Here is a 17,766-nt window from a genome sequence, read left to right as displayed (position 1 = left end):
TAGTGACCAGACAACATCCAATTTGTGTATTGTGATTTGTGACATGGCACATTTAGCTGATCTCCACAAGGTCAAGACGCGTTGCATCGAGTACACATCTACTGCACGTAGCTCCAGCGTCCAAGTGTCCAGAGTGAGTTACATCGCCCACAAATCTGTTTCCAATGTGTCTTTTCTTGCTGTTCAGACTTCAGAAAATCCATCTAGGTTCAATCTCGATATAGGCCAAAAATTGGATTTGGTCTACTATGTATATGAACATTAAGAACTATAGCCCAGTGGTTCCCAACCTGTTCTGGATACATTCTCAAAGCATGCATCTTATGTTAATGATCAATCAATTGTGGCTTGGATCAATGGAGCTTAACAGATACTTAAGTTCCTATTCATCGGTGTCACAAATAAAACCTTTTCAAGGTTTTAAAGAAAAAGAATACTATTTCATTATTACATTTTTATATTAATGTTAAAAGATTATTTTTGTGGGGCCCACTTGCAACCAGTGATATGGTATATGCTCTAGTTTGAGCCTATACGGCACAGTGCCGTTCTATCACAACATCTTTGCCTGCGCTGCGCCTCGCGCTCTCAAAATGTCAGAGGCAGCCGAAACCATCTGCCGTTATCTTAACAACTCGCTGATGGAAATGGTTACAGCCAGGTTTCTTGTATCATATGGCAGCTAGACTGGCGTGGCGTCCTTAAAGGCCAAACCTCACATCCTCCTCTCTCTCTCACCTTCACGGAATTGTATAGCGAGTTATAATTAGGATGGTTTATCGGCGTTAAAAACAGCTAGGTGACATGACAATTGAGTCTGACATCACGGTAATGAAGAGGCTTGGAACTGGAGACCTCTGATCCTCCTCCTTCTCCAGCCCTTTCATGAAACAACCCCCTCACACAGTGACAGGAATAGTAATGTCTGAGGAGCTGTATGTGGAAGAAGTCGGCTACTCACATTTTCAGAAAGACCTAGTGGAATGAAAAATATGTTTTTCACACTTTTAGGGCATATACAGTACATGATCATCATGGGCATAATTAGATGCCACAAAAGAAAAATCTAATTTTATGCATTATATCAAAAGTCCATAAAAATCAAATTGTAATTACTTCCTGTGAATGAAAACACGCTGAGGGGTGACGCATCGCTACTCTTATGAATGAATCTTGATTTCATTCACCTGTTTGATTCCCATAGCTGCACGTTCCTCCAAACACAGCTGCTTTTGATTACCGAACTACTCCGTTTTTAAACCTCATTCAAGATGACATCCAGACTCTATTACTCATTTTAAACGTAATCAGCACGCTAAAATCTGTATCTGAAAACATTAGAGGTTAGAAATACGCCACGTAGTAGCAAACATGCTTCATGGCCGTCTCTCGCTCACTTGTAAACAAACAGTAGCGATGCTACACACAGGTGCAATGATTGAGATTCTAACGTCCCATAGCCTGAGGGAATGGGCCGCTCTGATTGGTTCAGGAACATACAGGTTTCCATTTCAGACTGGAAAAAAAGAAGAAAATTACCCAAAAAAAAGCCATTGCAGTCCGACTTTAAGTAAAATGAATCAATAGCACAATGTAGAAAAGTACTTGTCGGTATTTTAAACGTAGCCTACTCACTAAAAGTAAAGTATTGGCATCAAAATGTACTTAAAGGACCACTTCACCACTTTTCAACCTATCTTCATATAATAGGTCCTCACTAATAATCATGATCAAATGGCACCATTTTTTTCTACTCAGTCTGTGTCTCATAGGAGGGCTGTGGGCAGTTCAGAAACCCATCCACCAGTGACATCATCGTTAGGCAGATTTTTTTTTTAAACAATATTTTTTTTACAAAAATGATTACATTTGTATTATCATGAGAACGATGGCTTCCATTTTCGCATTGCAACTTTTCAGACTAGAAAGCCTGCAGTTTCTATTAGCTTGGATTCCCCATCGATGATGTCACTGGTGGACGGGTTTCTGAACTGCCCACAGCCCTCCTATGAGACACAGACTGAGTAGAAAAAAATGGTGCCATTTTATCATGATTATTACTGAGGACCTATTATATGAAGATACGTTGAAAAGTTGTGAAGTGGTCCTTTAAACTTTTTGGTACTTTAATGTTTAAAGTACCAAAAAGTAAAATGTAGTCCTTGTGCGAAATGTCCCATTCAAAAATGTATTGCCTTTTCTTAATAGCCGATCTATATGCTCAAAACATCTACAAGCCCACAGCGCGTCGCATCAGATCGGCCATTTTCAAATAGCCGAAGTGTGTGTGTGTGTGTGTGTGTGTATGTTTGCGCGTGCGCGTTGAAAAGTGTTATCTGATTATGTCTGCTTTGATTTGAACACCTTGTAACATTTAGGAAGGAACTGAATTATACATTGAGCCCTGCAGTAGCTGTCTTGATTCTTTGAGGCTGACGCTAAAGCTTTTTTAATTGAAAAATGGGAGGAAGCAAGACAATCCGTTACAGATGGCATGAATTATGAATTGAATGGCTAAGCTTACAAGATACTGGCATAAATTACTACAGCCTTTGTGTGCGTGCGTGCATGTATGTATTCTGAGCTTACAGCTTCATTACTTTCAAATAAAATAAAAAAAAAGGAACGGTTCTGGCGTTGCAAGGTTCCCACCCGACAAGTATTCTCCTCTCAGATGCATTTCAGAGTTCTCGTTGGCAGCAGAAATTCTCCGTACAACACGTTGCACCCCAACTGTAAATTGCAATTGAGACGGCCGGTCGGCCACTAGTAATACCAGGATGGAGACATTTGGTTGCAGGCTGCAACAGAGCCACTGGTCCGCCTGCATCAACACTATACGGCTTATTGGATTCAGGAGATGCTTTATGTAATGGGGTGACATTTTCCAGGAGATGTTTGCCCCGCCAATTTGTGTTTGGAACACATACAGGCACGTTGCAGTGGCATGATGCAACGCCGCACCATTGTCTGTCGTTTGATATACCGGGTGGAATATAGGATTGTCACGATTACACATTTTTAAATTGACGATTAATTGTCACACAAATAATTTCAAAAATAATTGAAAAAAACGATTTCATTTTGTTTTTGCCATTGGAACATTATGAATAGAAATTACATTTCTGTTTTGCTTTTAGTCTTCGTAATAAAAATGTGCACAGGGCAGATATGACAAATTACTGAAATATACCACATTTCTGGCATTCTTATACTTTCTTGAGGGGAGCATGATCGACGTCATGCAGTGGCAGCCAAGATGGACTGGCTGGAAGCTTGTACAGTTGGAGGCCATCGATATTGTCCTTTTCTTTTTGCTGAGGTTTGCGTGATCTGCGCAAAAGGACAGTTAACCCATTTTGGGCGCTAACCCCTTTTGGTGTTTTAAACATTATGTTATAATTTAGCTATTTAAAAATAGCAGATCTACAAGCTCATAGCGCGCCACCGAGTGGCGCGCTACGAGCTTGTAGGTCTGCTATTTTTGAAAAATCGTGAAAATATTTATTTCAGAAAACTGGAGGATTTAGAAGGATTTTTTTTAAATGTTGAGGTCAGGCCTAAACGGGTCAAATGATAAGGGACAATATCGGTGGCACCCAACTGTAGATCGTCCTAGCTGCAGTAGGACAAGGTGGGGTAGAAAAGTCGAAAAGCTGAAATATGGCAAATGAAGATACAAGCTGTCTTAATTGCCTATCCCAGGCTCTCTCTCCCTGTCTCTCGATGTCTCTCTCTCTCTCTCTCTCTCGCCAGATGGTGAGTGTTTAATCTGGGCGCAGGTATCCATTACAAAATGCCACACTTGACACAGTCACCTTTTATTGCCTGTTATCATTCAGGGTGGTTTGATATGTGGAGGGGGGCATTTGGCACCTGGCGCCTGGCGCGTGTCATTTCCAAGAGTGATCAGCACGCGCCATTACCATGATGGATCCCTGAGGTTTATGACGCCACCCTGTGATATCGTCCCTTGTCGGGCGGAAACCTCACGCGTCCGAGACTGTTGCTCGTCATGATTCAAATTCAAAAAACGGAAAAAGTGGCAGATCGACGAGCTCAAAACGGCCAGCGTTTCGCGCCGCGTCTCGAGCTTGTTCGTCTGCTACGTTTGATGCTTTCGCCAAGTTTCGCGTGACGCCGTATACCGTGATCAAGTAGCGCGTTCATTTACGGGAAAAACACAAAAAGTTAGAATATGGAGATAGGAGGTTTCTTCCCGACAGAGCAGGGAAGCACGACGAGACCACCGCTATGCACAGGCTCAACATCCATTTTCTCCACCACTCCTACGGTTGACAACTACTTGGAAATTCAAATAAGGGACACCAGCAGTAAAAAATATTGTAAATTATGTTAAGCATTTGAACCCCAGCATCCATATTCGGGGGTGGGGAACAATCTGCAAACATATTTGTTGGCTAATAGATTTGAAGGAAAAATGCGGTCCAAATACAGAAGACAACTCGGGTCCAGTTTACTACTGTAAGTCTAGAGCAGTGGTTTTCAATCCTTTTCATATCAAGGTCCATATTTTATTCAGCATTTGAGCCACGCACCATTTGATGAGATTTAACCTCTCAGACCCAAAACTTGTCTTTGAATATTTTGTTGTCATTGAATGGGATTTTGTCCACAATTCCATGCTGTATTGATATGGTATATAACAGTAATTGATCCAAATAATTATTCTACATTCTCCTTTTTGTGTAGACTTCTTGTAAATTAAGTATAAAATGAGACCGAATGGGTCCATTCGGTTTCATTTTACGCTCTCGAGAGTTACATTATTGAGATCGTATTGAGATTAAGATCTAAAAGCGTCCATTTGGTTACCAACTCTCCATCATTTAAGTTTAACTGGGGACCACCTAGAACCTCCTCAAGGACCACTGATGGTCCCCGGGACCACTGGTTGAGAACCACTGGTCTAGAGGGTTTAACAACCTGTTATATCTATGTATATGAGTTATCAGTTCAATAAGGCACACGTCCGTATTTCAAGGGACGGTTGGGGCGAACCGAAACCGCTCCACCCTCCGTGTGATGATGCTTGACTTGCCAAGTCGCGTGCGCTGCCTTCCGCGGTCCGCGCGCCAGTCAGTCATCCTTCCAGCTTATGGGACATGACATCCCCGACATGAATGTCAGCGTGCCCTTGTTTTATCTTCAACCTGCGTGACACTGATTTAGGTTGCATGTGTATACGGTACGCTAGCATGCACTTACAGTAATCCACCCCCCACCCACCACCGCCGCCGCCACCCTTGGCCCGCTGTTGCCTATGCACGTATGCCAACAACACCACCGCTAAAGTGCCCGAGGTCCCCATTAACGGCACCGCCAGCTGGCTCTCGGCTCTGGCCTCCGTAGCGACTCCCAAAACGCCACGCCGCGGTAAACATGCCTCTCGTGTCGTATAGTCTACAGCCAACAACATCGCCGCCGTAGTCAATGCATCATCCCCTCAAAAGCATTTGCCGGTGCCAAAGATGCCATTTGGAGGGGGAATAATTGGATTCTCCTGGCCGGAAGGCAGTATAAATAAAAAGCAGATTGCTTTGAGGGGGCCCCCACCTGTCGTCTTGCGTGAGATTTGTACAAGTCACAGTTGCAGAGTGACCTTAAGCAGCTGGTGGTTGTTCCCATATAGTTTTAACACTGCCGTCGGTATACTGCGTCTGTTAATATCGTTTCTGTCGGGGGGGGGGGGGGGGGGGGACCTTGTATGTCCAAAACCGTTGCCTTTTAAATTGATTTGAAAATAGCCGATCTACAAGCTCACACGATGTTGCGGAGATTGGCCATTTTCACTACTTTTGTGCGACACACTGTCTCTTGCATGAAGCATAGGGCCTTAAAGGTAGGGTACAGTAATTGATATTTTGTTTGTTTAAATAAGTGTTAAATAGATATTCTGATAGTAACCATTGCTATAGAAGTTGTTTGTTCAGTAATCAGTAACAGGGGTCTCCCTAGCTCTCTCTCCAGAGAGAAAATGCATTTTCAGGTCAGGATACCAATTCTATCCAATCAGGAGAGAGAACTCACACAGAATATAGATTAAGCTAGTGCAATTGGAAGTGATGACACAAATAAATGAACAGGCAAAATTGTAACTGAAACACTATACGATTGAAGATGATAAATGGGTACTCTCGGCTGATAATGTATTTTCTGTTTACTAAAGAGCTGAAGAGAGACAGGGAGACCCCTGTTACTGAGCAAACACTATAGCGATGATCATATCAGAATATAGAGCTTTAACCTTTTTAACAAAACATGTTTTCTTGTTTAAACCAAAAATATGATTTCCCCTAACTAATTTACAATTAACATTTTTTTTGATATAAAGTTGAAACACAAGGTCTCTGCCTGACGGCAATGATATGCATTTTGAACGCCTGAAGATCTTTGTGAAACACATGGGACCCCCCCCCCCCCCCCCCCCCCCCTGTGCAATTGAAGCGAAATGGTGTTCTTGATATGCTGATTCGATCCTCCAGCTTGTTATTCATTCCAAATCGCTCAAAGTCATTTTTAAACGGGGGCTCGTGTGGAATTGTATACATCACGCTTCAGGAATGGTGTAACTGGCGTGATGATAGGCCTATCTCACAGCCCGCTTTCCACGCCCACTTCCGGTAAATAGTGGTGTCATTTAACATTAGCATTTACACGTTTTTTTCTCTGGAGAATCTAAGTACATTTTCTAATGTAAAAATGTGACAGACCAATATTATTATGAAGCAAACAAGATGGTAAATCAGCTCGAACAGATAGAACAAACCTTACCTTGAGAAAACAAAAGTTGTAGACTTCTTAAATTACCTCTGTTAACATGTAGCGTCTATGGAGTGACGTCACGCTATCACCACTAACCCCGAAAGGGGGCGGGGAAATTCTGTGAGATAGGCTTATAGGCCCGGGTCGATTCACAGTCGTGTCAGTTGGGGATAATGGTTGAACATCGCTTTCAGCCACGTAACGTTTCAGGAGGAGCATTATGCAATCTTATAACTTCTCACACGTTCCCCACGGTGATCATTTAATCTATCAAAATACAGCTTTTGGGGGGGGTCAAAAAAGTCTCCAACACTCTCTGGAATCAATGGTGCACAAATACTGTATGTCGGCAATAAAAGAAACATTGCATATCTAGCTCGAAACTGTTGACTGACACAATCTTCAAATGCTTCCGTTACACAGTCTGTGCAGCGGACGTGCAGAAAATGCAAAGACACTACAGCGGATGTCTGCATCCCACCCCAGTCCTGAGTCTGAGTACAGTATAAATCAAATATAGTCAACACATATTTATATAAAAAAATACAGTATATTTCAAAGATATTTTGGACAGGTGACAGCTTCCGTGTGTGGCTTTCAGGTTTACTTACAGACTCTATATAGCATCAGAAGGTGCAATAGTTGACGTTTTGACTTTCTTCCTCAGAGTCAGAGCTTCTATTTGTTGTTTTTTTACTTTAATAAAACGTGCAGACCCGCATGAGAGCCACGGTATTTTATTTGGTTGGTCTCTTTTGAAGTGAACAAGTTTTTTCCCCCTTGTTTGTTTATTAACCCATTCAGGGCTGACGTCGAAATTTAAAAAAAAAAAGTTTTCTAAATCATGACAATTTTCGGAAAGATTTGAGGCACATTTTAACGATTTTTCAAAAATAGCAGACCTACAAGTTCATAGCGCGCCACTTGGTGGCGCGCTATGAGCTTGTAGATCTGCTATTTTTCAATAGCTAAATTATAACATAATGTTTAAAACGCTAACGCTAACGTGACATGGATGCGTTCCAGGTCTCAATGGATTAAGGATCCTCATTAGTCTACACCGTAGTGGAGACTATTCTTCCTGGGGTCCATGCAGGCAGTGCAGGCAAAAAGAAAAACAACAACAAAAAAACATAAAATACAGTACAGCCACGTTAATATTAGTGCATAAAACACTAACATACTGTATTTTATGATTTGTATTTTGATGTTCTTTTTTTTTTGCCTGTACCCCAGAAAGTCCCACTGTTGAGCCCTTCTACCTGGAGCGTTGGACTTCTCTTTGTGCCGTGGTGGATTAGTTGCACTGGCCTTTTGAGAATTGAGAGCAGCTAATTATATCTGTATAATCCCCTTTTTTCTTTTTGGTCTGTTGAAATCTTTGCTCATTTATTTTTATTTTCAGGCCTATGACGGGGTGGGTTGGGAGGGATTCTTTTATTTTTTATTTTGTATTTACAATTTGTTCGATCGATTTTTATGTTGTATTTAATTGTTATATTTTCTTTTTTTTTTGTCAACGGTGGTTGGTGCTGGGGTTTGGGGGTAGGATTTTTAAAAATGAGGCAAGGGGCAAGCCACTGATTGTAGTTGGCAAATAATTTGAATTATGTTTTATGTGCATTTTCTTTGTATAAGAAAAAAGAATTGAGACAACAGCTGACATTAAAGGGATAACATTCAGTAGATTTCCTGCTACAAGTATGATTTTCCTGTGTACTGTGATGTAAGAGTCCACTAATCCCATATAGCCTATGACAACAATTTGCCAGCAGATGTCACTGAGGCCTGTGTGCCTGTTTTCATTGCAGCTCAAAAGGCTTCAGAACACTCGGAAAGTCCACTGAATGTTCAAAGTTCAGGTTGTGTGGGTGTAATTGAGGTTATAAAACCTAAAAGAAAAAAAGAAAGAGAAATTAAAATGAATGTCATGAAACCTTTAAACATTGAAAATACTCACTGTAGCACTCGTGATTTAGCAATGTTTGTGTACATATATGTGTGTGTGTGTGTGTGTGTCGGTTCAACAACGTCCAGTCTCTCTGTGCTGTCAACGTTGTGTAACCTTGGTGGGGGGGGGGGGGGGGGTGCTCACGTCTAGCCGGTGCGCGGGGTTTTCGGACGTATCGCGTCACGGTAACAAGTTGAGCCCCTTTTTTTCCTGTGGCTGCCTGCATGTGTCTGCCGCGCTGGCCTTTGCACTAGTAGCCCGCTAACACACAGTGACAGCCGAAGCCGTGTCGTTTCTCTGGCCTTCCAACAGCACCTGAAGGATCTCTTCTTGACCATGCCGCGGCGGCAGGAATACCAATGCATCACCCAGCTCTTTCAGGGACGTGCAGAGAGTGTTACAGAGGCAGGGGCTGAAATTCCGTAAAAAGGACACTTTTTGGACTAAAATAGCGGATATACAAGCTGCCAACGGGTCGCAGTGTGACGCGTTGTGAGCTTGTAGAGGGTACAGGCTTTAGTTTACACGTACTATTGGTCCGACTGTCATTAGACAGAGAACCTATACATCAAATCTCTAACCTTACGCTAACCGCAAGCATGAGAGCAGCGCATGTCCGACCGTTGTTTCCGCATGGCGGTCCGTTGGTGTGTCTAATCTGCGTGTGCATCCCCTTGTAGATCCGCTACTTTTGCAGTCAGGGGCTGAAATTCCGTAATAGGGCACTTTTGGAAGAAAATAGCCGATCTACAAGCCTGGAAAATAGCCGATCTACAAGGGCACTTTTGGAAGAAAATAGCCGATCTACAAGCCTGGAAAATAGCCGATCTACAAGCTCTCAACGTGTCGCGCTGCTATTTTCCCGGCGTGACCCCGCACTCGTTGGCTACTGGAGATGCGCCGATGACATGGATTTCTAAACAAATTATTTCAACGCAAAATGCTGTGTTCAAGATCAGGAGAGTTCAGAAGAAAGCAATTCTCGGGTATGGCATGGAAAGGAGAGTTCGTCTGATACAACTTTTATGGCACTTAAACATTTTTCATGCCAAGACGGTACGCCCCAAATATGTACAGTAGTCTATTTGGCTGCAGATATGACACAAATTTTGACCCGATGGTCAAGATTAAATTTATCTTTTGTTCTGTAAAGCGACTTTGGGTACCTTGAAAAGCGCTATATAAATTGTATGTATTATTATTATTATTATTATTGGGCACCCAGCCTAGAGCAGCATTCTACGTATGTGCTGTATGTATTTTCTTATACCTGAGCAATGACAAACTGGGCAGCAGCTCATGTATACCATTCATCAGACCTGCACATTAAATGCTTTATCTGTATCAAAGTCTCCCCGCTCATGGAGACTTAGGAGATCATATTTGTGTGAAGATTACTGGGCTTTGGAATGAGCTATTGATTTTATCTGGACGGGGACGGGGGGACGGGGGGGGGGGGGGGAGGAGAGAGGGAGAGAGGGAGAGAGAGGCTTATTTTGAAGCTGGAATTACTACAGTAGGTTTTTGTGCCCCTGAGAAAGTTTCATACCCCATATCCCCAAGTCTACTGCAGTAAATGTTGCTGCTGGGTGGAAACCCTGTACATGTATGTCCAAAACCGCTCCTTTTTCCTTTTTGGTTGTTTTAAAAACATTTTAAAATAGTGAAAATACTGTAGCCTTATATCTACAAGGTCACCACACATCGCAAATGTGACGTGTCGTGAGCTTAAATAAGCTATTTCCGCTTTTGCGCGTCACTCTTCTACGATGAAGTAAGCCAGTAAGGCGTTCATTTACGAAACAAACATGGCGATGTGAGGCGAAACGTGACACCACTGTATTGCATTGCCACTCCTCTCCAGTCAAGCCTTCGGATCGAAACAGTCGTGCGGTGACATGACATCCGTCACCCCCTGAGGGCAGGTGTGCCATTTCTCTCCTCGGGTACAATTTGTATTGTGTAATGTGGAGTTTACCCCTTGAATGAGAGAACAGCATGTCTCTATTTGCTGAAATGGAGTGTAGCCAAAGCGTTTGCAAATGTGTCGCGGAGCTATGCCGAGGGGGGCTCCCCTGCCATATGTATTGACAGTATTGTCATAAACGCCATGATGACTCTGGGCCAATGTGACAGGAGAGACGCAGCCTGTGGGGGGATGTGGGGAGTTGAGGTTTTTTTTTTTTCTGGGCGGAGAAAATGATTAAAGAGATGAAGATGAATGGAGATGAAAGCTAGCATTTTTTTTCCCCCTTCTTTTTTCATGTCCCCATAATGCCCCTGGAAATATGACAATGTGCCGGCGGGTGAGAGATGGGAACGCTCTGTCTCCTCCTTCCCTTCCCCTTACCGTTGCCAGCCCGGGGAAAACAAGGAAAAGAAAAAAAGGAAACGCCATATAATGCCAGGAGCCGGGGACCCGTCGTCATAATTAAGAAACATGCAGTCAAGAGTTTCTGCTTTGGTATTCAGACCTAGCCACCTTGTAGAAGATGGATAGTTGATGTATTTGGAGCAGAGGTGTTTTACTCAAGTGCTCCGAGGCTTAGAAGAGCAAGGCAAAAAGGGAAAACCTAAACTTTTTGTACTAACTTTGTGACATTGTTTTGCCATCCAGGGTATAGCCTTGTTGGGAATACCCATCAATTACTGCATATATAAGCAAGCAGCATGCTGGCTGTATCCCTCAGACGGTGAACTGGAAACATTTCAATCTCATCCCCCTTTTAAAGCAGTGGTTCTCACCCTTTTTCATGTCGAGGACCGTCAATTCGGCTGCGGACCCCCCATCTGAAGACATTTTTTGCGACAGAAACCCCCTATACAAGATTTGGGTTGTTAAAAGGACAACTTCTAATAATGCTTGCATTAAAACATGCATGGTGCCATTCTTGTCTACTTGGTCTGTGTCTCAGAGGTGGGCTGTGGACAGTTCAGAAACCCGCCTACCGCAGTGGCATCATCGATGCGGAATCCAAAGCTAATAGGAACAGCAGGCTTTCTGTTCCTGGGTATATAGTTAGCATGCCATAGAAGCCATTGTTATCATGTTAATAAAGAAAATAATAAAACATAACATTTGCTTCACTTTTGTTATTTATACATTTCCAATCCTGCCTACTGATGAACTATCCACAACCCTCCTCTGGGACCAAGTACACAGACATTGTACCACATCATTATGCTCATTAGTGAGGACCAGAGCCATAGAGTATAGACAGAGTTACGCAAACTCTGTTCACTTTATGGGGCCAGTCCAATGGCGGCTCTCCTACATAGACTTTTATTGAGAATGGGAACAACAAATGGGGACAAGTCCTGGACCGGAAGTAGGCAGAAATGCATTGGACTCAGGCAACAGCCCAGCTTTCGTTGAAAACAATGTATTTCAAACTCCAGCTTGTACCTCTCCAAGCTGCATGAACAGCGTTCGAGTGCTTGGTTTCTTCCCCTTCAATATCGTAACTCTTCTATTAGATGGCTCTGGTGAGGACCAACCTCACCCTTTGTCAAGTCCGGCCTGTGGTTGTGCCCCTCTTCGCACCCATTGGTTGCCGTTTCGTGGTTGGACAAAAATCCTCTCTCTCCATCCACTACCATTGAAATAACATGTTTTTCAGTTGCTTCGTATTGATATTCGGTGAATTATATTGATGTCAGTAAAAAAGGAACATCACAGGTGCAGCATGGTGACTGGGCATATCATGTTTGTTTTGAGTTTTTTTCCAAAAAAACATGTTTTAGCAAATTCAATATAAACAAGGCGGAACCAGAGCGGAACAAGGCAGAATGAGCCTGCTGGTTAGTCAGTCAGGGACCAATCAGAAGGCTGACAAAGGGTGAATTAGGCCTATATGAAGACACGTTTAGAATGGCTGAAGTTGTCTTTTTTTCCAAGATTATGTTTTGCGGAAATTATCAGATCTAGAGGCTCACAAAACAGTTCAACTTGGGATCTCCTGGAACACCTGCCTTAAAGGTGTAGTGAAACGGAAATGGTGGGCATTTTATTTCGACGATTCACCTTGAAACGCTGGCTCTGAAGTTTCTGAACCAGTCAGAGCGTCGCATCCCTCCAGGCTATGGGGTTTTAAGTCTGTGACTTCCTCTCACGTGCAGTGTCATTTGTAAACAGAGACGTGGGGCAAAGCCAGGGGATTATTTCCAACCTATATACATATTTTAGCGTGATGATTAAGTTTAAAACGAGTAATACACTGTCTGGATGTCATCTTGAATGAGATTAAAAACGGAGTAGTTCTTTAATCAAAACCAACTGTGTTGGAGGGCAATGGGAATCAAACTGGTGAGCTTAATTTTTATTGGCTTTTATTGATGTGGGCCTCGACACGTCATCACACAGAACGTTTTCGTTTCAGGAAGTAATTAAAAAATATTGTATGGACTTTTGATATAAAAACACCCATTCTTTTGGCATCCATTGTTAGGTATGCCCATATGATGACCACGGATATGGTCTAAACGTGTGAAAACATTTTTTTTCATTTCACTACACCTTTAAGGACCCCACTTTGAGAACCACTGCTCTAAATGTTACTGCATAAAAGTATGGAAAAACGGGAGAGCGAGGATGGATGGTATTATGGACTGAGCCATTGAACTGGTCTGGAATAACATTGTTTTCATTGATTTCTGTGTGGAAGCGCAAGCACTGAGTAGGAAGTCCCACCTATTTAGATACATCGACATTTATTTTAGCGCGGTACATTTTTCATCGCCGGGGAGCGAATGAGGTTATTATATGAAGTCAACGAAGGGGCAAGGGGAACAGCAGTGCAGGGCATAGACATATATACGTAGACGCCCTTTCCGGCTCTGAGGCGTGTGTCACCATTGAAGGCACAATTTTCCCGACATTCCTTGCAAAGCATTAGCGGAAGCAAAGCGGAAGCTTGTCAAGCTTCCGCGTGCGTAACATAAGTCCCGGAAAAGACGCGCTGTGATTGGCCAGTAGTCACTTGAGTGACAGCGAGAGACATGGAGGAGTCACATGAGTGACGTCACTTGGGCAGCGACGCAGTCGCCTTCAGCAAATGCCTTCAGCACTTCTAAATAAGAAAGCTGCAGAGAACTGTTGCTTTGTGTTCACTCTTTAATGTTTTCTGTTAGTAATCTAATCCCCCCTGGCTCTGATGTTGTATTGTTAATAACTTTGTTGTTTGTCTTTGTTTGTTTGTCTTGTTTTGTATTGTAATGTATATTGTCATGACTGTTATAAAGATTTGTTAAAAAAAAAAAAAAAGCCTTCAGCACTGCACTTCCGCCTTCATTGGGATACACGTCGCTCCAATGAACTGCAGCGGCAAATGAGGCATCTATTTCTTATAATATCTATGGTGCAGGGGGCATGCTTGATGACTGTTATCAGCTCAACAAGCTAAAACAGTGGTTCCCAAAGTGGGGTCCGGGGACTCCCAGGGGGTTCCCAGCTAAATGATAGTTTGGAACCAAATGGACCCTTATAGGTCTGTAACTCTGAGAGTGGACGAAGGGCACCAAATGGACCCGTTAAGGGTTTGATTTTGATTTTACAAAATAAATTGGGGGTCTCAGATATAAATGCCATTAAATGGGGGTCCGTAGACTAATGGATGTCAAACTGGGGGGTCCTTGAAATTAAACGGGTTGATAATCACTGCTAGAGCCGTACAAATCTTCTCTTATGGGGGTCCCTGGCATATCTTTTCAAGTGGGGGTCCGCTTACCAATTAGTGCCAATTTGGGGGTCCTTGACATGAAAAGGTTTGGGAACCCCTGAGCTAAAACCTGGAAGTGCATGAGTCCTCTGGGGAGGGGTTCTCAAACAGTGGGTCCAATTTTAGGTTGTTAGTAAATTTCCTTTTGTTTTGTTCGTAGTTTTTTTTACGTGTCATTGCTTGTGAACCCCTAATTGCTCCTGATGTGCTGGTTGGTGCCTTGCATGGTTTCCACCGCCATCAGTGTATGAATGTGTGTGTGAATGGATAAAAGGCGCTATATAAATGCACCATTTACCATTTATTTACCAAACAGGCAACTGCTCTGCATGTCGGGTTCAAGTTGAAGTGAACGCCAAATACAAATGCACTCTGGCCCTCATGAATTCTAATTCATACATCTGACATATTCCGAGAGCACTTGTTGTAGGCTAGGCGCCGGGTGTCAGAATGATCTCTCGGAATGTGTTCACACAGAAGGGAAGGTCACATATGCGCTCTTAAACATGGACTTTCTAATCTTGGCAGACCATTTCAGTTAATAATGTTAAACTGAGACTGAGCAGACTGACCGTTCAAGTGTCCTTTAGCATCTTAAAACCAGCCGTGGCATTTGGCTGCTTTAACCCATTCAGGACGGACGGGAACTCCTTTTGGTGTTTTAAGCATTATAATGTTATACTTTAGCCATTGAAAAATAGCAGATCTACAAGCCCATAGCGCAGCACCGAGTACCACGCTGCGAGTGCCGTGCTACGAGCTTTTTTTGAAAACGTGTGCAAATCTTTGAGCGAACGTATATTCTTTCACAGCGAATGGCGAATGTTTTTTTTTTGGGGGGGGGGGGGGGGGGGGGGGGGCAACATATTTTCAGATGGGGGTCGGCGGCAATTACATTACATTAATTCCTTGACATGAAATAGTTTGAGAACCACTGACATAGAAACATAGACATTTTGTATCTTTATCTTTTTTTCACTTATTGCAGCAGTTTTATCAAAGAAAATGACTCATCGCAGGCAGGAAAGGCTTGCCTAGGGTTAGCCTCCTACTCATCTTCTCCTCGGGCCTGTCACAATTCCCCCTTCACGATGCTGCAAAGACAGGCAGCGGAGTTGAACAAACAAAATGACTTAGCGATTATTGTTGTGCGCGTCACGTTGAGTAAAGCACTGGCTTGCCTGCCGAGGTTCTGTTGTCCTCTACTGGTGGGTGTGAGTTGACACTGGGGACAGGTCGGCCTGGGCCGTGGCTCAGCGGTCCAGGCACCTTGGCCGGTAGTCCGAGTCTGGCAGTGTGCCGTGGGTTCGACTCCCGATCCCGACGGCCTCCCCCATCTCTCTCCCCCATTTCCTGTCAGCCTACTGTCTGACAGGAAAGCTTTTTCAAAAATAGCAGACCTACAAGCTCGTAGCGCGCCACTCGGTGGCGCGCTTTGAGCTTGTAGATCTGCTATTTTTCAATAGCTAAATTATAACATAATGTTTAAAACACCAAAAGGGGTTCCCACCCAAAATGGGTTAACTGTCCTTTTGCGCAGATCACGCAAACCTCAGCAAAAAGAAAAGGCCTCCAACTGTATCGTGATATGTATCGTATCGCTGTTGAAATGTATCGTTACACTCCTAGTAATAGCCAATAAGCACCAGCCTTTTTACCTGAGAAAGTTGATATATCTGGCCCATAAAGTTGAGTAGGAACAGATCAAGGCACTGCTAAAAGCTTGTGATCTCAGCCCGCCAGGGAGGTGATGGGACTGACTGACTGTAGCAACCAGAGACACTTGACACATTACTCTGAAAGTGCTTGCCCACCTAGAGGGTGGCAAGATATCGAAAGGAGAGGAAGCCTAATGTAATGTTGCTCATTCCACTCCCTGCTGCGCGCTGTCTATCCCCATTGCCGCTGAAGGCAGCAGCAGATCAAGACATTCATTTATTCAAGTGCTGTGTACTTTGAAGGACCACTTCACTCATTTTCAACCTAGCTTCCTATAATTGGTCCTCATGCTCATTATAATATGGTGCCACTTTAGTCTGTTCACTCCGTCTCTCAGAGGAGGGCTGGGTCCAGTTCAGAAACACTCCTATACCAGTGACATCATCGGTTGGGAATGACAGCTAATAGAAACGGCAGGCTTTCTATTCCTGGAAAGAATGGAAACCATATTGTTCATTAATATAAATAAATGAAGTGTTTTGAAATTACCAAAACCTGCCTTAGTGCCTATAGTGATGATTTCTGTCCACAGCCCTCCTCTGAGACGCAGCGTTGACAGAACATTTGTGCTATCTTTTAATGAGCAACTAAGACACCGTTTACATTATGACAACGGTCTTGCTAGAGAAAACATCAAAATACACAGGTCAGGTGTTGAAAAAGTGTAACAAAGTGAAAACAAACAAAGTGGAAATCTGTGGAAACTCTCCGCATCCCGTCTCCATGTAAACGGTTCAGTTCCAGGGGGTACCCAGCTAAATGATAGTTTGGAACCAAGTGGACCCTTATGTGTCTGTAACTCTGAGAGGTCCATTTGGTTCCATTTTCCCCTCTCAGAGTTACATTAACATTGATTTTACTATATAAATTGGGGTCCCAGAGATAGAAATGCCATTACATGGGGTCTGTAGACTAATATGCTAATACTTAGGCATGTCAAAGTGGGGGTCCTTGAAATGAAATGGGTTGAGAATCACTGCTAGAGCCGTAAAAATCTTCTCTCAGGGTCCCTGGAATATCTTTTCAAATGGGGGTCTAATTAGTGTCAATTTGGGGGTCCTTGATATGAAAAAGTTTGGGAACCACTCACTGTCCTATAGGATGAGCAAGTGCTCCCTCGCCCCGCTCGTCCTCTATAGGAACACAAATGTAACGAGCTGCGATGCTTTGGTGAATGTAAAACAGCCATGTGATAGGATGTAGAACGGAAGTGGTTGTACTGTACACATGCGTGATTGGTCTATCTGGCAGTGCGTCACACACCGCCACCTAGACACCTGGCATGCGCACTACAGCGTTTCAATCACTGTAGTGCGTCTCCGTCTAAAAACGTAGAATGAAAAGTGAGAACGCAACAGGACTTTGCTGTTTTCTCTAGAGACCGTTGTCATGTTAACGTGGCCTAAGTGAGGACCATTTACATTCATCATTATAGTTTTAGTCACCATTGCTTCGTTCTTATTCAGTTATTTAGTTTTCGCCAGGGGAAAAAAAGGTATAGTTGATGAACAATTTTCTTTGTGAGAAAATGAACACGGGCCAAATGCTGCTGGTCCGTAACATGACAGCCTTTGCAAACCAATGCCCTACTGA

General features: G+C 43.2%; 1 protein-coding gene across 1 annotated transcript in view; it reads left to right on the top strand.

Annotated features, from left to right (window-relative positions):
- alk (ALK receptor tyrosine kinase) overlaps nt 1-17,766 on the top strand; it is a 794,509-nt gene that overhangs the window by 688,857 nt on the left and 87,886 nt on the right. The window lies entirely within an intron of this gene.

Source organism: Electrona antarctica (assembly GCF_951216825.1).
Source record: "Electrona antarctica genome assembly, chromosome: 18".
NCBI classification, from domain to species: Eukaryota; Metazoa; Chordata; class Actinopteri; order Myctophiformes; family Myctophidae; genus Electrona; species Electrona antarctica.
Note: the sequence above shows the minus strand (reverse complement) of the source record. Positions and strands in the feature narration are given on the sequence as shown.